This window comes from Cydia pomonella, chromosome 7, assembly GCF_033807575.1.
Source record: "Cydia pomonella isolate Wapato2018A chromosome 7, ilCydPomo1, whole genome shotgun sequence".
NCBI lineage: Eukaryota > Metazoa > Arthropoda > Insecta > Lepidoptera > Tortricidae > Cydia > Cydia pomonella.
In genome coordinates this window covers 1,580,281-1,603,763 of record NC_084709.1, presented here as the reverse complement: position 1 = coordinate 1,603,763, position 23,483 = coordinate 1,580,281, and positions in this window count along the sequence as shown.

Below are 23,483 nucleotides of genomic sequence, written 5' to 3'. Positions count from 1 at the left end.
TAGTAATGTATATCATATATATTTTTTAGATTTTTCATTCTGTTATTTTAGAAGTTACGGGGGGGGGGGGGGGGGGACACATTTTACCACTTTGGAAGTGTCTCTCGCGCAAACTATTCAGTATAGAAAAAAATGATATTAGAAACCTCAATATCATTTTTAAAGACCTATCCATAGATAAATAGATACCCCACACGTATGGGTTTGATGAAAAAAGATTTTTTGAGTTTCAGTTCTAACAAGGAAAGGTACCCAACTGTCCGGTTCCGACATTCGAAGTTTTATATTATCTTATCGCTAAAGTTACACATAAAGACGGGTGTTTTTTTAGGAAAACTTGAGTTTAAGCAGATATAACAAAACACGTGTACATTATTTTTTCCTGTTCTCAAACATATATTCAAACAAGCCATTAACTAGCAAGACGCTCGAGCATCACTTTCTATAGGAGTTAGAAGATTTAGTAACTTTTTAGTACTTTGGAGGACACTTTTGGGCAGCTAAAAAAAATACGTGTCCGTTATTTTAGACTACTCTATAACATATATAAATATCAATCAAATCGGAACCGGACAGTTGGGTACCTTTCCTTGTAAGTATGGGGAACCCCCAAAATTTATTGTTTTTTTTTCTATTTTTGTGTAAAAATCTTAATGCGGTTCATAGAATACATCTACTTACCAAGTTTGAACAGTATAGCTATAGTATAGGAAAAAAGTGGCTGTGACATAATCGGACAGACAGACGGACATGGCGAATCTATAAGGGTTCCGTTTTTTGCCATTTGGCTACGGAACCCTAAAAATGAATTTGTTTTGTTGTTTTTAAAGTAAATATAGCAAAAGTTTCGTTTAAAATGAGCGATATACATATTTCAGAGACGCCACCACATATCCGCAAGTTCCGCCAAGTGATGCCCCAATGTTGGCTGTAATTTGGGTTAGTGAATATATCATAGACAGTTTACAATATGTTTGTAGATAAAATAGTGTATGTAACTCTATATATTAGGCATTAAAACACTCGTGTGGTCTTTTTAAGAAACTCACTTCGTTCGTTTCTTAAACACACACTCGTTTTTAATGCCTTTCATTATGTAGCAGTCACATAAACTACTATTTCAATTCATCAATGGCTACAATCTAGATGTACTTCAAGGATTCCCATTTCTCGTCGCTGCGTCGCTCGGAGTTGTTCGGCGCGAAGGACTTCCTGGCCAACTGCGGCGGGCTGCTGGGGCTGTTCCTCGGCGCCTCTTTCCTTAGTCTCGTTGAACTCTTCTACTTTTTTTCGCTTGGGTGAATTATCTTCATAGCCTACATATTACCCCAATGTTTGCGTTCCGGTAAGACGGGTGACGACAATAGTCATCCAAACGGCGGGATTTAGAAAAATAAATAAATATAAAGAGTAATCAATTGGAGTGGAACTGTATTATCAGACCTTATTCACTTAGACAGGAACTTCACATTCGTTTAAAAGATCCCAGATTGAAAATGGTCGTCACCCGTACTGAAGAATGTCTTAGCTAGTGGCGTGGCGTGGCGTCTCCTTTCGCCAATTTCGCCGTAGGTAAGTATAGCATACTCAAAACTGGGCTAAAAAAACTCTTCTTAACTTTTTCAGATCGGGCTGTATGTTTACAAGACAAAAGAAAATTGAAAAAAAATACTGGGACCAACAGAGGGTTACTTGGTCATTTTGGTTGTTGGTCCCCGCCTGCGATACTTACCATCAACAACATTATTCTTATGGGGCTTGTTTTCCTCTTTTTTAGTATGCAGTCCGTTTTTTTATAATATATTTTTTTATTTATTTATAACTTTTTAGTTACCTTTAAAAAAAAACCTACGACACTCCCGTGATCATGACGAATCTAACGATACCTCATACATCAAAATCCATCAAGCCGTTTAGGCTACAGGAGGCTACAAAAAAACAGACATACATACATACATACATACACTCGAAAAACATTACCCTCCTCCCTTTGGCAGTCGGGTAAAAAGGAGATAGCTAACAAAAAAAAAATACACAAGGAGCGGCAGTACACATGTAGGTATCACTTTTACTCTGGTTCAACAGTTTTGCTAATTTCACATTACATTTTTTTTTTCTAGGATGCGTCTAGGTCAGCATCGATTCAGGAACTGATTCGCCAAGATGGCGTCTCAAGAACATGCCGTACGCGAGACAGCAATACGGGTTTGTGTGCGTTGACAAGGGATGGGTAGCTTGGAGGGGTTAAGAGCGTTTCACAAGTAGCTGCATTTAAAAATATTAGGTAAAACCTGCGCCACGGATTGCCGCGGCATTGTGCTGAGTGGGGATCCTGTGCCGTTACCTAGACTGGAGCTGGTTTAAGCTAACTCTGACTCTGGTTTGATAGTTTATTTTATTCTATGCTAAGGCTTAATCTCGTGTTAGGTTTATATAATTAATAACATAATATATTTATATAGATTTGATACGTAAAAAAAAACCGGCCAAGAGCATGTCGGGCCACGCTCAGTGTAGGGTTCCGTACTGTTTCGTAGTTACTCTTCCGTCACAATAAGCTAAACTGGAGCTTAAAGTATAGGAAATTGTTAACCAAGGGATGAAACGGTACCTTTCACCCGAGTTAAAGAAATAGGCAAATTTGCATAATCAGTACCTAATTAAAGTAAGTTTTTTTACTATGAAGGGGAAACTTTTTGCGATAACTCAAAAACAGCTAAACTGATCATGTCCGCTATATTTTTCATTTCATGTCTTTCTTAAGCTCTACTTCCACAATTTTTTTCATATTTTTTGGACCTATGGTGGGGGGGGGGGACACATTTTTTTTTCTTCCGGAGCGATTATCTCCGAATATATTCACTTTATCAAAAAATGTTTCTTGAAAACCCGTATTAGTTTTGAGAGACCTTTCCAACGATACCCCACACTCTAGGGTTGAAGCGAAATAAAAATTTCACCCCCACTTTACGTGTAGGGAAGGTAATTATTTTTTTAGATTTTATTGTACGACTCTGTCGGCTTTATTGATTTATATATCCATGCCAAATTTCAGCATTCTAGCACTAACGACCACGGAGCAAAGCCTCGGACAGACAGACAGACGGACATGGCGAAACTATAAGGGTTCCTAGTTGACTACGGAACCCTAAAAAGGAAGTGTTATTAAATGATTAAAGATTAAACCAAGACTAGCAGTTGGCACAACGAGCAAGATCAGAGCGTTGCTAAAATGGTTTTCAGTGGGGACCTGACTTTCTTTTTTCAGTGGCGGCACATACATACATACGCCAACGAAACAGAAAAAAAGCGGCCAAGTGCGAGTCGGACTCGCCCATGAAGGGTTCCTTACCATTTATGACGTATTAAAAAAAACTACTTACTACATCTCGTTCAAACCAATTTTCGGTGGAAGTTTGCATGGTAATGTATATCATATATTTTTTTTAGATTTTTCATTCTGTTATTTTAGAAGTTACAGGGGGGGGATACATTTCTTCACTTTGGAAGTGTCTCTCGCGCAAACTATTCAGTTTAGAAAAAAATTATGTTAGGAACCTAAATATAATTTCTGAAGACCTATCCATAGATAACCCACACGTATGGGTTTGATGAAAAAAAAATTTCATTTTCATTTCAAATCATATATTTTTTGGTGGCGCGGCGTTCCGATTACCCGACAGCGATGGCGCGCAGCGCAGGAATAGTGTCTATAATAAGATCATTTATCAATTAATAGTTTTATTAGTCTTTGTTAGTTGGGATCTCGGCCGTATCTTGATCTCGACATCGATGTACACTTCTATGACGCGGTCGGAGAGGTGCGTCCACAGAATGAACATACGCCCCTTGCGGAAGGGGAAGGAGCGCAGCACGGGTAGGTCGGGGATCGCGATCTTGGCCAAACGGTATTCGCCCTGTGCATAAATGTAAAGAAATCTAATTACTATCACTTCTTATGCTCGTAAAATTGATGTTTAAGTCTTGTGTAAGTGGCACAAAGTTGCTTATTATGCTCTAGAGCATAAAGTAAAATCATCTGTTACGAAAGGTTAATTTTTTGTTTTTTTTTTTTTATACTACGACGGTGGCAAACAAGGATACGGTCCGCCTGATGGTAAGCAGTTACCGTACCCTATCTTGGAGGATTTAACAACTGTAGAGGCCTTAGAGCTTACCCCTCTGTCGAACAGCTCGGCCAATGGTCACATGTATTGTATGGACTGACTTTTATCTAACATGGCTATTTGTACGTTACGTAGAAGTAGCCATACATTTGACGTGCCTCTCCCCCGCAGAAATCGGCAGACTGTTTTGTACAGAAAATCTTGTTTCCCCATACAAACGTTGGACCCCCATTTCACCTCCTCAGGGGGTGAATATTGAAATATCCTTTCTCAGTGCACCCCTAGACCTTCTAAAGAACCTACGTGCCAAAATGTGACATTATCTATGAAAAGGGACCTTATTGTCGATGGCGCTTACGCCGCACTGCGTAGCGCGGCGTTGTTTATAATATGGGAGCATCGTTGATGAACCAACCAGTAAAGTTTCTTCTTTTATACATTTAGATAATTGACATTTATGCTCGTTCTACACTCTGCTTTTCACTTCGATTGCGAGGAAAATTTACAAATAATTCCAATATTTTAGGTTATTTTAGCGTATTTGTTCAAGACTAAAGAAAATCATGCTCGGGCCGGTCGGGGGTGCGGGGCGTGCCTGTCGGGAGTGCGCCGGCCGGGGGCACGCTGACAGGGCTGGCAGGCAGTATCGCAAATTTTGAACTTTATTGCTAAGTTAATTAGGGTCGTAATAGGTTCTTATACTTTATGCTCTAGAGCATAATAAGTAATTTTATGTCGCTTACACTCGACTTAAATGTCAATTTTACGAGCACGAGAAGTGAAAAAGTGTTTTTTTTAAACGTTTAAATTCGCCATACACACAACTAGGGTATGCCTGTACAGTTTTGCCTGTATGTACAGTGCAACTGCACAGGTAAAGCGGGTTAGAAAATTGCACAGTCGAATGACATATACGCTCCTTTTTACCTGTGCAGTTGGACTGCACAGCAGAGGCAAAAGTCCCATTTTTCGGATTTTCACTTATATCTTGGATACTTAGCGACATGACTACTTCCCCACACAATACGAAAGCTGATTAAATTTGCTACTGGTTAATTTAGTTAAATTTTTCAATATCTTGGATATTTTGCGAGATATCCTTGGTTAAGAATTTATTTGGGGCTTTCAATTTTAATCTTGACATCAGTGATACTAAGCCATGTTTGGTATTGTTTTCGTATAAATCGGGAGGGATGCCAAATTCATTTATGGTATCACATTGACACCATTCCGAATTAAATACAAATAAACTTTAAACAAATACCTATTTTTAAAACTCCTCTTCACGCTTAAAATAAAAAAAAAAATATTTTTAAAAATTATATTTTTACAGCACCCCCGATTTATCAACAATATTATAATTTATGGGAACATTCTTACACAAACTGACTGAGTCCCACGGGAAGCCAAGAAGGCTTGTGTAGTGGGTAGTCAGACAACGTTATATATAATATACAAATAATAATAATAAATAAATAAATAATAAATATTATAGGACATTATTACACAAATTGACTAAGTCCCACAGTAAGCTCAAAAAGCGGCCAAGTGCGAGTCGGACTCGCCCATGAAGGGTTCCGTACCATTTATGACGTATTAAAAAAAACTACTTACTAGATCTCGTTCAAACCAATTTTCGGTGGAAGTTTGCATGGTAATGTATATCATATATTTTTTTAGATTTTTCATTCTGTTATTTTAGAAGTTACAGGGGACACACACACACACACACATTTTTTCACTTTGGAAGTGTCTCTCGCGCAAACTATTCAGTTAAGAAAAAAATGATATTAGGAACATAAATATCATTTTTGAAGACCTATCCATAGAAACCCCACACGTATGGGTTTGATGATTTTTTTTTTTAAATTTTATGACGTATTAAAAAAAACTACTTATTAGATCTCGTTCAAACCAATTTTCGGTGGAAGTTTGCATGGCAATGTATATCATACATTTTTTTTTATTTTTCATTCTGTTATTTTAGAAGTTACGGGGTGGGGGGGGGGCACACTTTTTAGAAGACAGACATAGAAGAAGTTTTACCACTTTGAAAGTGTCTCTCGCGCAAACTATTCAGTTTAGAAAAAAATGATATTAGAAACCTCAATATCATTTTTAAAGACCTATCCATAGATACCCCACACGTATGGGTTTGATGAAAAAAGATTTTTTGAGTTTCAGTCCTAAGTATGGGGAACCCCCAAAATTTATTGTTTTTTTTTTCTATTTTTGTGTAAAAATCCTAATGCGGTTCATAGAATACATCTACTTGCCAAGTTTGAACAGTATAGCTCTTATAGTTTTGGAAAAAAGTGGCGGTGACATAATCGGACAGACAGACGGACATGACGAATCTATAAGGGTTCCGTTTTTTGCCATTTGGCTACGGAACCCTAAAAACCGCGTTTCTCAGTTTATAAGCTATCTAAAAGAGTACAATTGTTGACATTATTCGCAGAATTTCTAAAATGATTAATTATTGTTATTCAGCAGCAGAGCAGTTAGGGGACTTGACCTAGCGTACCTGATCCTTGATGGGTTTGTTTGTGTCACTTTAGTTTCTCTGTGGGCTTTGTTTGTTTTCAGCATCTTATGTTTTCTTCTTGAGGTAGGGGTTACAGCTGGTTGCCTTTAGTGACATAAGCAAACCAATTAACCCTAACATTACAGCACAGACTGATACGACCGTGCGTTCGACTTTGAAAAAATCTGGTTTTGACAATATTCATGTTTGCTGTTTCAGTCTTCTACGAGCAACTATCGAGACGACAAACTTGTAACCATCTCTCTCTTGAACATGGTTGTGAAGAATACAACATATTTTAGTTATGCTTGCCTTCGGTTTGGTCTCCTGGATCTAGTTGCCTATGTTTAGATCGCCGAGAGACCAAGTCGCCGGCGTCTAGTCTGTCAGTGCCTAACGGCTCTTAGAGTTACAGAAAACGATTTCAAGTTACCGGTGGTAGCGGACAGCTGGGCAACTGGTCCGTAAACTGCATAAAGATGTTATTATTGAACATGTCACAGAAGTGAACTGACATCTCGACGAACCCGCGCCGGTACTCGTTGCTGCGGAACTCGTAGAATGAAACATCTACCTGAAAACAGTTTCTAATATGTAGTACCATCGGGAGCGTTGACGATGAACCAATCTTGCGAAAAAAATTGCCTCGAACCAAGGTTGCAAGCAAAGAGAGAGCTTTGCTTGCAAAGAGTCTTTGCAAGCAAAGAGCTAAACTTCGCCCCCATCATACTGATAACCAATTAGGGTGTATTTAGGATTCTTTATCTTAATAATGAAAAGGCTAAAAACGGGTAATGACTGAGACAAACAATAGGTAGCGGATACAGTATATTTAGTTGTTATTTTATAGGCTAAACTTCGCCTCTTTATATAGATAATCAATAAGGATGCATCTAGGATTCCTTGTCTTAGTTTGCAAATGCCGGCCACTACAAAGACAATGACGGCAATAAACTTTACCTGAGTAAACCTTTTTTTTTTTCAACACCCACATTATTAAGTGCCAAGCTATTGGTTATGACTTTCCTGGTATCGCCTGACCGCTTGCAAGACGTATAAACGATCTCACCAAAAACATTTCATGTATAGTATTGCCAAGACTAACCTGCGCCTATAGTTATCTTCTTCCTCGCGTTGTCCCGGCATTTTGCCACGGCTCATGGGAGCCTGGGATCTCTTAATACTCAGATTTTTACTCTGTTAATCCTAACCCTTTAACTCTAAAAGTCCTATCTTTACAAGCTCTAACACTATAAAGCCATCATCCTAGTAAAAACAGTACAGCTTGGCCGTTTCCTTGCTGTGACATTAAACATGCTCGTGTTCAACGGCCAAGCTGTACTGTTTGACCAAGATGGCTTTATAGAGTTAGAGTTTGTAAAGTTATGACTTAAAGAGTTAAAGGGTTAGGATTAACGGAGTAAAAGTCTTGGCAATAAGAGATCTGATGACTTTTAGTGTGACAACTATAGGCGCATGTTAGTCTTGGCAATACTTAACGTGAAATGTTTTTGGTGAGATTTCAAGATGCTCTTTGGGTTCTTTTTTCGGGCTGGATATTCTGCGTTTCGGCTATTTCTTTTTACAATGCCCATTCTCTTTCAGTCTTTCTTTTCATTGGCTGCTTTTCATTATTTTCAATAAGGAATGTAAATCAAGGTGATATTTTGATCTAAGTCAATTATATTCAACTACAACGGACTATTGTGATTTGATTTGATATTTGATACAGCCAAAATCAATATTAATTAGGTGGACTCCATTCTTATATCAGTTACCCTTAAAAACGCTACGTGGGACTTACGTAGCGTTTTTAAGTTTATGTTCCATAACATGGACAACAAACACACCTAACTTTAAATGACGAATAACGAAGAATGAGATACGATAACGATAAGTTCTCATTTAGACAGTCAAAAATGAAAAAACAAAAAAGGTAAAAACCTTAACAAAATCGCTTCATTTTATGTTTGATATGAGGATATGACAAAACGTTTGGAGTGTGTTTTGGAAAAAATCACCAAGCCACATCTCACCTGGGGGAGCCCAAATTTGGCATGTTTCGAAAATGTTTTTTAGATTTTTGGAAAACAGGTTTCTTTAATGTAAGGGTTATAGTATATTTCTAGAATCGTCTCATAATGTTCTCTCATTTGATACCCCACACGATAGGTTTTGAAAAAAATGTTTTTCAAATCTTATACAAAAACTTGAATACGTCATTACTCCTCTCCTAAGGGGGGATTTTTAGGAACTAGTGGAAAAATTAAATGTTATGGTCTAAAGTACCTGTGTACCAACAATCGTCGATATAGATATGTATGCGGCAGAGTAGCTTTTTTTCCATTGTAGCACATGCACTAACAGCCTTAATAGTTATTTGTGTCCCAAGGGAGGAAAAGTAGGAAATTGCGTGCCGCGTGTAAAATTGTCACCTGAGCCGAAGGCGAGGATAGCAAACACGCGGGATGGAATATCCTACGTTTCTTCCCGTGGCATATTATTTTTCTGCTCGACGGAGGCGGAAAGCGGCAACTTCGTTTAGCGCAGCGGGAGCAAAGTTGACGCTTTCCACCCGGAGGGCAGAAAACAGTATTTACATAGTACATACATATTTACCTTTATAGTATTATCGAGAGTTTTGAGAGTTCGCCCGGACCCGTAGACGTAGTACTGGTATTCTCCGCGCCCCGGGCGCTTGGACGTGGCGTTCGCGTAGAGGTACTCGGGGTTCACATACGTTAAGTTCAGATGTTCCATGGACATGTAGTAAGTATCCTGTATAAGGATACTTAAAGGCTGACTCTTATGTTCGACACAGTAATTATTGTTGAGAAAAAAAAAAAAAAAAAGAAAAAAAAAAAAAGAAAAAAAAAAAAATCTGTTTATTTCATATCAAAAAAACATGCATTTTTCTAACTTAACTACTAATCTTAAATTAATAAGATTTTTTGAGTTAAGGAGTCTAGGCGTGTAGAATAATAATACTACATGACATCAAAGCTCTCCAAAAGGCCTCTACGTGTTAGATCTATATCCCCACGTACGCCTTATAAATGACCTGGCTTAAAAACCCGAAAGTTTGTAGCGGAGATACAAATAATAATAATAGTAACAGGTCAGCGAACGGTCTCATAGCGAAGAGTCTCGACCAACACCTTGAGAGACTCTCGCTAGGTGGTTGGATCAAGGGTCAGATGCAGAAGGCGGTGATCTTGGACACGGCGCGGATAGTCCGGCGGTTCCTCTCTCTACGGCACTGACCACCGGCAGCTTGGGCCCTGCCCCGCTGGTGGCGGCACCCTAGGTTAGGTTTTTTATAATGTAGTTTTTCATATTATAAATAATCTTACCTATTTTAAACGAATAGATAATAACAACTCAAGCTAAAACCAGGTCCGAGCCGGGACGTTCGACACTTCAGTTTTCTATAGAAAACATCACGTGATCACCGATCGAACGAAGTGTTGGACGCCTCGGCCAGGACCCTGGCAGCGTGAGTCATCCTTAGAAGGAAGCATTAGTGGACATTCTTCCATACAAACATTTTCGATTTCTTCTCTGGATTTTGGCCCTATATGAATATTTTTTAGACGATTTTCATATTACCAGTACCTGTCTGTATGTTTTGCTTTTTTGATATTCTTGTTTTCATAAGAACTAGGTTGCTTTAAAAGGCGCTATAAACAGCTAAATAAATGCGCCGTAAACAGAAGCCTAGCATAGAAAATCGGCAACAATAAACGCAAAAATCAAAATGGTCGGACACCAGCGAACGAAATCGGACACAGATAATTTCTTTTTCATTCCGTTCCAACATTTCTTTACGATTGGTTAAGTATTGGAGGAGGGAAATGTCGAGAACAAAACCTCGATATCTGAGATTTTTACGTAGAATTTTTCACCTATGCTGCAGTTGTCCTTATCGCACTAACTTAAGTAGTCGCTCCTGTAAGCGTGACGGAGATATTTGCTTAATATTCTCAAATCTGAGAAGAGGCTCAGCATGACATTCGGATGGCAACTGTAGCATTAGGTACTGAGTATACATCTCAAATAAAGTATTTATTATTTCATCGATTCCATATTTGTAATTGTTATTTGTAATTTTTAGGGTTCCGTAGTCAACTAGGAACCTTTATAGTTTCGCCATGTCCGTCTGTCTGTCTGTCTGTCTGTCTGTCTGTCCGAGCTGGCATGGATATATAAATCAATAAAGCCGACAAAGTCGTACAATAAAATCTAAAAATTTAATTATTTTGAGGGTACCTCCCCCGTAAAGGGGGGTGAATTTTTTTTTGCTTCAACCCTACAGTGTGGGGTATCGTTGGAAAGGTCTTTCCAAACTAATAGGGGTCTTCAACAAACATTTTTTGATAAAGTGAATATATTCGGAGATAATCGCTCCGAAAGAAAAAAAAATGTGTCCCCCCCCCCCTCTAACTTTTGAACCATAGGTCCAAAAAATATGAAAAAAATCGTGGAAGTAGAGCTTAAGAAAGACATTAAATGAAAACTATAGCGGACATGATCAGTGTAGCTGTTTTTGAGTTATCGCAAAAAGTTTCCCCTTCATAGTAAAAAGACTTACTTTAATTAGGTACTGATTATGCAAATTCGCCTATTTGTTTAACTCGGGTGAAAGGTACCGTTTCATCCCTTGGTTAACAATTTACTATACTTTAAGCTCCAGTTTAGCTTATTGTGACAGAAGAGTAACTACGGAACCCTACACTGAGCATGGCCCGACATGCTCTTGGCCGGTTTTATTATTGTTTGTAAAAATGGACACGTAAAAGTGCCCCTGTGGCCTATTTGCTGAATAAATGTTTGATATTTGATGCTGCAGTGCTATTCAAACTGCCTTAAGAGGAAACGGAACGACCGCTTCTCCGTACAAACGTAATCCCTATTTTCCTCTTGGGTATTGACATTATGAAAAATATTTTTACAAATTTCGATACAGTATGTTTATTAACTAAAACCATTTAGTCAAACCCGTTAATATACCGGTTTATTTGACGACCGGTTTGGCCTAGTGGGTAGTGACCCTGCCTACGAAGCTGATGGTCCCGGGTTCGAATCCTGGTAAGGGCATGTATTTGTGTGATGAGCATGGATATTTGTTCCTGAGTCATGGATGTTTTCTATATATTTAAGTATTTATATATTATATATATCGTTGTCTAAGTACCTCAACACAAGCCTTATTGAGCTTACTGTGGGACTTAGTCAATTTGTGTAATAATGTCCTATAATATTTATTTATTTATTTATTTATAACTTAGGTTATCTATTGTGACCCTTTAAAGGTCATTACTAAATGCCCGTTGAATCCAGGAAATTCCAGATTTTTTGGGCCGTAATGCTCTGTACCGCATAGGGTTGCAATACGTAAGTGGTTCTCAATATAAACGGTATGAAATGTGCAATGTTAAGTAAACCCTACTCAACTAGCTCAACAATTATAGTCCGCGATATGTGTATGACAATATTTGATGCCTTTCCGAGAACTATAAATGTTTTGCCTCCTAATCCATTTAAACGCATATTTCAAAGGCTTTCATATGAAACGATTAAGTAGATAAAATAATAAATAAAAATAAACATAAATAATATAAGACATTATTAACGAAAAAATAAATTAACGTAAACTATTTATCTTAACTTAACTAACCAAGCAATTTGGCCAAATACTTAATTTATTTATTTATTTATGTATTTATTTATTTATTTGAATGGATAATTAATAATACATTGTGCAACGAGGGGGATAAGTCAAATCTTGCAAATTAGATGCACGACAGCCGCAGGCTGGAGTGCATTAAAGACTCAAGTTTGCAATATTCTTATCCCCGGAGTTACACATAATGTTTTTCATCACACTTGCTAAGAAAAACCTAATTTGAAGCGAAATAATTCTTAAATACGGCGACATTTCAAACATATATTCGTCCGCCATATTGTCATTCTTCGACAGGTTAAGCATCGAAGACACTTACCTATCCGGCATTCAGTCACAATTGAAAATTCTGTAAAAATATTGGAAACGGCTAGTAAATTAATCAAATTAAATATTTAAAAGATAAACAATAAAAAAAAATTATAAACGTCAGTATTCTAAAAGTAAAACCCATTTCTATCTATTGGTTCGTATGAATTAGTTACAAAAAATCTATAACTCCCTCGGGAGTGAAAATTTTTTTTCACTATCCATAACTCCCGCGGGAACAATACATGCCTTTGTCCTTCTACCCGCATGAAATAAGATCTTTTTCGAGCAAGTGTGATAAAAACATTTTTAATGGCATGATGTATGTCAAATTACTATAAAACTAAATAAAATAAATAAAAATGTGAACCGGTCCCAGAAAACTCGGATTGACAGTCATCACAAATGTAACGATGACGGCTAAAAAAATTATGCCTGCACCCATCTTCTTCATAGACACTAGAATCACTGCCTGGCTTACTAGTCAAAATAACTATATTTTTTGCAGATTTGTTCCGGAAACGTACTGTTTTTTATAAATCAATTTGATTCACATCAAGTCAGACATAGTGCACAGTAGTGTGACTGATTGGTCAAGTTCGAGTATAAAGTTGACTTAAAAAAAACTACACTTTCATGTCCTCTTTACATCATCTTCCTTGCGATATTTCGTATATAAGTTTTTTTTTATACTAAGTCGGTGGCAAACAAGTATACGGCCCGCCTGATGATAAGCAGTCTCCGTAGCCTATGTACGCCTGCAACTCCAGAGTTTTTTTTAAATATATTTTTACTTTTAGAAGCTTAAATGATATAGATATCTAGATAAAGTTGAGAGCCTTGGAGGGTTATTATTGTTTAATTCACCATATCCATGAATTAATGTAAAGGAACTCTGAAAATACTGCAAGCAAAAGTATAATATAAAGATTCACATGTCAACATTCAGGTAATAATCAATAATTATATATGATCACGTCTCTGATCATTATCAGGTTCAGGTTCGCCTATCATTAAGGCGTCAGTAATTTTAGTAACCTATGTCCAACCATTGTATTAAATCTACATTCAAATTTAAACCTTAAATAAAAGAGACTCCGATCAAAATTCATGTATAGGATTAGGCTTTTTTGTTATATTGATTATGATTTAATTTGATCAGGAAGTCAGACCGACTATGAGGTGCGGTGCGCGTGTCTGATACGTATATATCACAGCTTAGACAACTATACAAGTAAGAAAAAAAACTGAACGTTTCTAAAAAAAGGGAACACTGTAGTCTTTTTGACATTCAATCTTTATTTTATGCATGTTTAAGCTCTAAAACCCATACAACCCATATATAGATAAATACATCCTTATATACATAGATAACACCCATGACTCAGGAACACATATCTGTGTTCATCACACAAATAAATGCCCTTACCGGGATTCGAACCCTGGACCATCGGCTTCATAGGCCACTGTATTTCTCATTTGACCCCCAAAAGTTGCCCCTATGTTTAAAAATCATTTCTTTACGTTGCATGTTAAATATTGGGTCGCAGATTTACTTTCAAAAATTACTGTACTGTACTAAATTCAATTTAATTGGTCCAGTATGCACATCACAGATGACATTTTTTTTTTCATAAATTAAGTGCCGAATATCTGTGGTGACATATAAATTCAAATATTGTAGATACACACACAAATCAAAGTGATTTGTTAAGGTTTAGTTAGCGGAAACCGTTTCTTCCCGAAATTCATACAGAAAAAGTATCGTTATTTCGTTAGGATTAGGAGGAATGGTAGTTCTTTGTTAACAGAATTAATATGTCGTATTTAGAGGTTTATAAGCGGCGGTGGCCGAGTGGATATGACGTCCGACTTTTAATCCGGAGGTCGCGGGTTCAAATCCTGGCTCGTACCAATGAGTTTTTCGGACCTTATGTACGAAATATCATTTGATATTTACCACTAGCTTTTCGGTGAAGGAAAACATCGTGAGACAACCTGCATACATCTGCGAAGAAATTCAAAGGTGTATGTGAAGTCCCCAATCCGCATTGGGCTAGCGTGGGGACTATAGCCTAAGCCCTCTCGCGCATGAGAGGAGGCCTGTGCCCAGCAGTGGGACGTATATAGGCTGAATTATTATTATCGAAAGGGTTGATTTTCTCAGCTCTAGGCTGGTAATCAGCTACATTTACGGCTTATTCACCAAGTAAATGCAGCAAGCGTTGTTAAATTTAAGTTGTTTCCGGGGTATTATTTTCTGTGTCAAGTTGCATAAACTTTCTCACAATTCGGCATGTATTTAATATAGCGGCTTTTTGTAGAATAGTGTAGATATATGATTTTAGATATTAATTTTAAACTATGGTGCAGGTGTTATTATTATTATTTAGTGACATACAGCCACACCTTACGTGCCCGGTACATAAATAAATAAATAAAAAGCCTCTTTATTTTCTTATCAACTACTTACACACTTGGTATCATTTAGGTACATACTATTAATTAAACTTATTATGGTTAGTATATTTCAACTTAATTTAATGTTATTTTTTTCTTTCAAACTAAAAGTTGATAGGATCCCCACTTTATTGGGTAAAGGCCTCCTCCAATTTGTTCCATTCGTCTCTGTCCTTTGCCTTATTTAGCCATCTTTGACCGGCCGTGGCTACTATTGTCGTCGCTCCATCGCTTTCGTGGTCGTCCTGATTTTCTTTTTGCGTCGGGGCCTTTCCATAGAGTCACTTCTTTTGTCCATCTTTTATCCGTGTATCTCGCTACGTGGCCGGCCCATCGCCATTTTATTTTAAGCGAATATTTTAGTGCATCTGTTAATTTCGTTTTTTTTTCTTATGCGTTCACTTCTGACTTTATGTATTTTCCTTAGCTTTAGCATGCTCCGTTCCATCGCGCGTTGGGTAGTGGTTAACCCGGTTAGTGGTAAGCCCGGTACATAGGAGTTGATTAATTAATAGAGCCCTGAAGATCGCATAGTGAAATAGGGCCTCTAATTAGCCTGAAAGATTTAACAAACTTTGTTTTGCTAATAATTAAATCATAGCTCGAGTTCCTTTAGTTTTTATCTATCATCTGACAAAGTATCAAACGGGAGGCGATGACTAATTTTTTTAAGTGTTTCGGTGGCTGCTATTTCTCAACCCGCCAACGGAGCGGCAGCTGACATCTACGAGCGTTTATCATATGTAACCGTTAACCACTATGCGAGTTATCGCCCGGGAGGCGATTGGTCATGGAAATCTAAGGGGCTACCGCGAACCACGTTCGACGTGTTGCCTCCCTGTCACGCTTACGTACGAATTTACAAGTGCGACAGAGAGGCAACACGTCGAACGTGGTTCGCGGTAGGCCCTCAGGGCGGCTACCGGGAAAATCGAAATTCGTCAATTGCGGGCATTTTTCTGTGTCACTCTAATTACGTCTTAGTGAGAGTAAAAGAGAAAGATCCCCGCAATTTGCGAATTTCGGTTTTCGCGGTAGGCCCCCTGTTCCTGGCTCGCAGTCTATTAAGTAAGTATAATACAGTAGGGGGGACGTAACATAACCTACTAAGGAATACTAGGTAGGTAATAAATATTAATTAGGCAAATATCGGTTAGGACCTGAGCCCATACGTCCCTAACGTTTAATCACCTTTTAAATTATCAGTAAATTACTCAAATGTCTTTCATTAGCGTAATGCGGAATATTTATTCAATTTCCACAACAAACAAAATAATACACCATTAGTAGGTACCCGTGTCGATTTAAAACACTCCCTCAGGTCGTGTTTTAATTTATTGCCACTCGTTTCGAATTACCTATTGGGAGCGTGCACGACTGTCACGCAACCTAGTGTCCGCAAGTCTAGGGGAAAACGTCAATTCACTACATCTTATAAAACTACTCCAAAACTAAAAACTACTGAACGGATTTTCACACGACTTTAATCTATCAATAGAGTGATTCTTGAGGAAGGCTTAAGTATATAAGGGTCAAAATCAGAGAGGTGAGCATTTTCGGTTTTGTAATATCTGAGAAATCAAGTTTTGTTTTGAAGAAAATTAACTAGTGGAATATGTTGTGTCATTTGTCATGAACCTTTCCTGTGAAGAGGCACGCACACAAATATATATTTTAGAAATTCTACCTGTTAATAAGAAAAATGCCAGGGCCTTAAATCATTTCGGGAACACTTTTAAATATTTTTTTAATAATAATATAACCAATGCCTTTAATAATCACCGTCAAGAAATTATAATTAACCTGTCCCTCTATCGGTAAATGCTATTATTTTGTATATTTTTATAATAAAAAGACTTATTTTTCAAAATACTCTCTATAGATTTTCAATTAGTGTAAATTTCGTTTCGAAATTTTAATTTATTCTATACATTTGTGCAGTACGTTATCAATTAATAACATAAATACAAATGTTGAAAGGTCATTTCAGGTTGTATATGAAAGATATAACTATAGCATTACTCATTAGTGATAAATTTGCAGTTTTTGTGATGTTCCCGAAAATGATGGGAGTGTTCCCAAAATGACAATGAAGTTCCCTAAATGACGTTTACGTTCCCTAAATGACTACAACGTCTGGTTTTTGCATATTTTGGACATGAATATAATATATACATTTACAGTATTATACCTTTATTTGTACTTAAAGAATGAGAAACACGAGTATCAAAAGTTAAAGTCAGTTTTGGCCTTCAAGTATAGAAGCAACCTCTTTTGTTTATTTCCCTTGATGCAGTCTTTCTTACCAGGGGGCACTGATATCATCCCGCTCAAAACTTATGAATATCTCCACGAATCTGATTAGTGATTAAAAATGTTGGACGCTTCCGATTAGATATTAAAATGTTGTCATTATGTTTATTTTTGCGTATAAATTGTTTGGTCATATTATTTAAACGATGTTTTTTGATACGGTTGCCACTGACGCATTTTTGAAAAGCCTCTCGCTGTTTAGAATTTTTTGGTAATTTATCAATGTCTTTTAGTTGGGTAGTCAAAACTTCGCCAAATAATAGACGCTTACGAATTTCAGGAGTAACAGAACATCCTCTTGTTAATTCATCAACTTTGCGAGTAGGCGTATCAGCATTTTTTGGGATGCTCTTTATTCGCGTCTTCTGTTTCTTTACTTTTTGCAACTGATCTATAATTCTTTGCATTTTCTGTATTTTATCTTTCTGTTTTTTAACAGTTCTGTAAGCCTGTGCTTTATCTTTTTTAACCTATTTTCTTCCTTGACACGCGATTATCGTTTTCCATCTCATTTTCAGAATCTGGCGGGCTCTTAGCTAAAATATTTGCCAACATCTTTTTTTTCTGTCTATACTTTTGAGATTTTTTTCTCCACAACTTTCTTTGTTTCCTCTTCTGTCTTTAAGTCATATCACTAAGTCTTAACTTTATTTTCAGCCTTCTTTCTTTGGTAATATTCCCTATCTTTCTGTCTCTTCATCTCTCTTTGTTCAGGTGTCATTTTATCTAAAAACTTGCATTTCCTTGCATTAGCCTTTTCACGATGTTTTTTATAAGAAAAAGAAGAAAAAAAAACGATCAAAACAGGACAGTGTATGTCCTGTTTTGATCGTTTTTTTTTGCTTCTTTTTCTTTTCATTTTTATCATTTTCCATGTTACCCGTACCCTTGCCCTTTTGCATGGTTACATGTTTTTTAAAGCATTAGAGCGTCATTTTGCCCGAAAATTGTCATTTCAGGAACGCCCGTATCATTTCGGGAACGCTAGAGTCATTTCGAGAACGCCTGTCATATACGAGAACGTTTCCGAAATGACCGTTCCCGAAATGACTATCCGATGAATATTTTCATATCACGCTTGACGCCGCCGTGTTAGATATTGGTTTTAGAGGTTAGGAACAAGTGAGCTGTAATATTTATAATAATTTAGCAAAAAGTTTGCAAATTTTTGAAAAACTAATCACCAAACAGCGTTCCCGTAGTGACAGGGAATTAAAGTACGCTTCCCACTTACGAAATTAAAAGGTACTTTACAACAAAATCAATTATTTTTTTCCGTAAACACGGCACACGTCTTTTCCTTTGACTACTGAACTTCACACTGTTGCTCGCTAACGCCACCTAGCGCGTTTTGTTTTAGTTACATCGATCGATGTCTACCGCGTTCACTGAATGATTTAATAAACGTCAGACAGCTTTTGAATAGGCAAAATATGAAGAAATTAAACTGCTGTAAATTTTATTTATACGTATATTCGTAATTTAATGATTTTCAAAGGTAATATTAAAAAAAAAATCAATTTTGCGTCTTAATTTTAAACATTTTTGACTTGTATCTACTATGAAACATGGTATAAGGACGCGTTCCCGAAATGACTATTTGGACCTTTTTTGTTTAAAATCGAATAAAATATTATCGTAGAAAAATAAATATGATAAGTGCCTTGTAAATATGCGCAGAACCTTCATTTCGAAACAAGTATTTTACTAAAATCACGTTATTTTGTTAAGAAAATCTTTGTCAGAAGCATGATTCTCACCTCTCTGATTTTGACCCATAACTTGTTAAGGTTTTGTGTAAATTGTTTGAAATATAACGATGTTGTCGGAAAAAATCACGCTGGCTAGGAGCTTTCTCATTCATAGGTCTACAAAAAAGTCCGCGATGTGAAATGTCTATCTTTTAAGGATAACTTACTATATCCATTCTTAACTTCTAGAAAAAGATCACGTAATATGTGGCATTTGCAAAGCTATTTACATGGATACATTATTAACAATTATCAAAATAAATACGTTAGTTATATTAAGCATTTCATACAGATTACAATAGTCCTTACACCATACAATTTAAATGAATATTTCAGGAGTAATCGTAAATCAAAGTTTCATTTCGAGCCATATAATTGTACGAAATGTTAAAGACGCTATCCGCAGTTAGTTCAAATTTTTACCACCTTATGCGCTGGGATCGCTTTACTTACCCCCACCACGCACTTCGCACGGTCCCAATTCACACATGTATCGTAACATTGTACAGTACATATGGCCCTTGAAATTTTCGACATAGTACGGTACTAGTGCGGTAACTATCTGATGTAAATTATAAATTACTATTAATTAGGTATTACGTGTCTAATTAATGCTAGTGTACTGAGTATCATAGTAGGCAAAGTAACCTAGAATAAGCCAATTCGAACGTACACTTAGGTATGTCGATGTCATTTAGGTATATCGTCCGTCTCGCTCGCGCCAATAAATGTACGGACAAGTACCAGAGAAATGCATGATAATTAAATAACATCATTTAATTTGTATGTTGTAATATATGCGAATTCGCTGACTGAATTCAAGTAGAGAATATTACGCGAAACTGCGTAGGGGGCGCAACTACCACAATTCATCAAAATCTGAGGGTCTCTGCGAAGCAAGAAAATCGAAATTTCGTTATCAAACCTCTAAATCAAATCAAAAATCAAAAAATATTTATTTGCATGAACACGGTATTACAGATCTTAAAATTTTAAATAGGTCCATCGTATTCAACCTGCATGCAGGTGTGCAAATAGTACATGCAAGTTCAACATGCAATGTGCTGGTGAGAGCATCGCTTACTTACTAAATACAATATTTACAATATTTATTATACCTAATTATATTTATCCAAGTACTCCTTAATACTATAAAAACACTTTTCTTGCAACCAGTTTCTCAACTTAATTTTTAACGATTTATTTTCTAATTTAATTTCATCAGGCAAATAGGGTTGTTTCCATCTACAAATCTTAGGGCAGAATAATATCCCAATAAATTATTTTAGATTATAAGAACATGTTAAACTACTTTTCGGGGACCTGTAATGACCATAATTTTGTAAATTTTGCATTTAAAATATCTTTTGGCACACGTCACGTGACCAAACTCGAAACGTCTTTGAAGATTCTGATGACGTCACAACTCTCGGATCGACACTGTTGACAGTTAGGCGATAAACAACAAATGGCAAATGTCAGTTGACAGTTCGTATCTTCTACGTGTGTATGTAGTTATGTGTCAAACCGTAAACTGTGACGTCATACTCACACAATTTTCAAAGAGCGTTTTGGGTGCGAAAGCATCTGTCAAAATATATTTTGTTAATTTAACATATTTAAAGCCGTTTTTAGTATAAAAGTTGAATTTTAGGGCAACTTTTATTTAATATAGAACGTAATACAAGCGTTTCAAAAAATTGGAAACAACCCCATTGTTATACAGGGTTATGAATAAGAATAAGAATAAGAAATATTTATTAGCACAAAAAGTTACAAAATTTAGATTAATATTTAATTGTACTCACATAGAAAATTGCGCTAAAAGGTCTTCACTTAGCTTGATGTCCCGAAGTTAGTCTTACGACACACTACGGGACGCTGGTTTTCAGTGAAGCCTGGTAAAACTAAAACTAATTATAAGACTAGAACTAAACCTAGAACTAGAACTAAAAAAAAAAACTAGATGCTACCAATATCCAAGAAAATATACTTAACACAATAAATATACACAGCATTTGTAACAAAAACATAGAATTCGAATACTTACTAATCTTTTAATGAACATAAAGAACAAACACAAGAAATAAATAAAAATAAAAAATCAGAAGAGAGGAATTATAATTCTTAAATTGCACTATGCACATGTTATAGCAGTTTTCTTATAAATGTAACAGCGGCAAGGAGGACGAAGCACTAGATTTTTGTACTGTGTTCTCGTATGTTTCGTACAGTCAAGGTATTAAATATCGATACGGACAAAGTGCCAAAAATATGTATACACTACCTTATTGCCTTTATATTAAGGTAGTGTGTACATATTTTTGTCACTTTGTACGTATCCATGTTTAATACCTTGACTGTACTTGTCTCACAACGGTATGTAAAATAGTTAGTTCTCCTTAACAAATAGAGGCTTCCTTTATATATTGACACGGGAGTGGCGATATTTTAAACTTCCTGAAGAGTGGCTCGCAACTTTCCATAAACCAAGTATTTTCTAAAGCTCGGATACACCTTTTTTGCAATATGAAGGCCCGTTCTATATCTGTGGAATTTCCTCAAAGAACTAAACCATAGCCTAGCACTGATGATACGTATCCATGATACGCTAACATCGCCGCTTCTAATGAGACTGTTTGTGTCAGTCGCTTTAGAGCAAAGACAAACTTGTTCAGCTTCTTACAAATGTGGTCTACTCGATATTTCCAATTTAAGTGCTTGTCAATATTAAATCCTAAAAATGTACAATTGCCTACTAACTCGACTTTGGCGTTATTATATTTAATGTCTAAAGCTAATGGCTCTTCAGCATAATTACAAAATTTCTTTGCTTTCGTCTTATCTATTTTGAGTTGCAATTTATTTCTTTTGAACCAGGCAACGGCGTCTGTTAAGGTTTTGTTTACATTGGCCTCAAGAAGACTTTTATTGTCTCCTTTTATTATTAGGGTAGTATCATCGCCAAATATAATACAGTCCTGACTAATACAGCTAGGAAAGTCGTTTATTGCAATTAAAAACATTAAAGGGCCGAGGATACTACCTTGAGGAACTCCAGTACCTTTAACCAAAAATGTAGACCTAAACTTTTCCTTTTGGTAACTTTTTTATTTTTACAAATAACTATCCGTTTCTGTACACTGCAATCTCTCCTCTAAATAGCTTTTGATCCATTCATTAGCGTCAGCATCACTCTTGCATATTCGAGCGATAAAAACGCAGATAACTACATTTCGATTTTCACGTTTCCCGGTACCGCCGCCGCCGGTTGCGCGTCATTACCAAATTAAAATGGAGCTGGGCGGGACATGTTGCCAGGCAGAGTGATGGCAGGTGGGCCAAAATGCTAACGGAATGGTGGCCGCTTTCAGACGAAAGGAGTGCCTGGCGTCCGTTGGCTCGTTGCGTGGACGACATTCGGAAGACTGCGGGTCACTTCTGGATGAGATTGGCTCGGGACCGGGATAAGTGGCGTACTAAAAGAGAGGCCTATGCTCAGCAGTGGGCGATAAAAGGCTAATATGATGATGATGATGACGTTTCCCGGTAGGCCCTTTGTAAACAAACCACCTTGATGCATCAATGTTATATTTTATTATCTGTGAAAACTTGTCAAAAAAACAGTTTATTGCACAATATGTAATAGTTACTATATGTTTCACGATAGGAGCTAATTCTGCATTCTGGCGGCAGAACATTGCAGTAATAATTCCTATTATTTCGGCTAGGAATGTAATAAATAAATAAAATAAAATAAATAAATAAATAAATATTATAGGACATTAGTAGGGCAGTTTCAGGTAATAATGTGGATACGCTGGACAAAAACAGCATTTTTTTTTCAGGTATTTGTTAGGTTCATAGCTTAGCCCATAGCCATTTTGAATTACACGTATATCATTTTTATCTCGAGTTCTAAATAACGTACTTAGAGAATCACAAACTTAGCGTCTAAATATACATATTTGGGGTCAAGGAATTCAACTACTTAGATATTTCTTAGAGTTGAGTTCCCAAAGGATATCAAACAGAACCCTGTTCCTAAGCTTCCGCTGTCCATCTGGCTGTCTTCGTGTCAGCAACAGCTAGCCTGTTAAAATTTTCACAGAAGTTTTTTTATGCATTCTCTCATACATGAAACGTAATTTTATGGAGTTTTTTGCCCGCCTATAATAATCGGCATATCTCTAGAACCGTAATATGTGTTAATTACCGAGAAATTGCAAGAATGAAAAGTAATTACAAATCTTTACATAATTTTTTTATTACATTTATTTTGTACTTAAAAATAAAAAAAACATAAAGCGTAG